The sequence below is a fragment of the Orycteropus afer genome, unplaced genomic scaffold (assembly GCF_000298275.1).
Source record: "Orycteropus afer afer isolate SDZICR_OR568_19922 unplaced genomic scaffold, OryAfe1.0 scaffold00118, whole genome shotgun sequence".
NCBI classification, from domain to species: domain Eukaryota; kingdom Metazoa; phylum Chordata; class Mammalia; order Tubulidentata; family Orycteropodidae; genus Orycteropus; species Orycteropus afer.
The window spans coordinates 6,114,465-6,114,991 of NW_006921705.1; positions in this window are offsets into that span (position 1 = coordinate 6,114,465).

Sequence of the window (527 nt, forward strand, 5' to 3'; positions counted from 1 at the left end):
AACACATACAGTCACATTATTACCACCAGAATCCAGATATAGAACATTTCATTTATCCCAACAAATTCTCTAGGCCCTTTGCAGACAATTTTCCCATTTCTTACACCTGGTATCCACTGATCTATTTCTGACCTATATGTTTGCCTTTTCCAATATATCAAATAAATGGAACCACCAGCCACTCCTCGGAAGGAAGGCTGGGCAGTCTACTTCCCTAGTGATACCACCTTGGAAACCCAAGGAGGGGTTGCTACGAGTCAGGGCTGATTCGATGGCACATAACAACAACATACTTTTGCCTTTTCCACTGTATCAAATAAATGGAATCACACAGTATATACCCTTTTGAGTCACACAGTATGACTTTTTTGTTTGGCTTCTTTCACTTAGCATAGTGCATATGAGATTCATTCACAAAGATGTGCTTGTTCTTTGTTATTGCTGAGTAGTACTCCATTGATAGCCATACCAATTTGTTTATCTGTTCACTTAGTTGAAACACATTTGAATTTTTCCAGTTTTGGGCT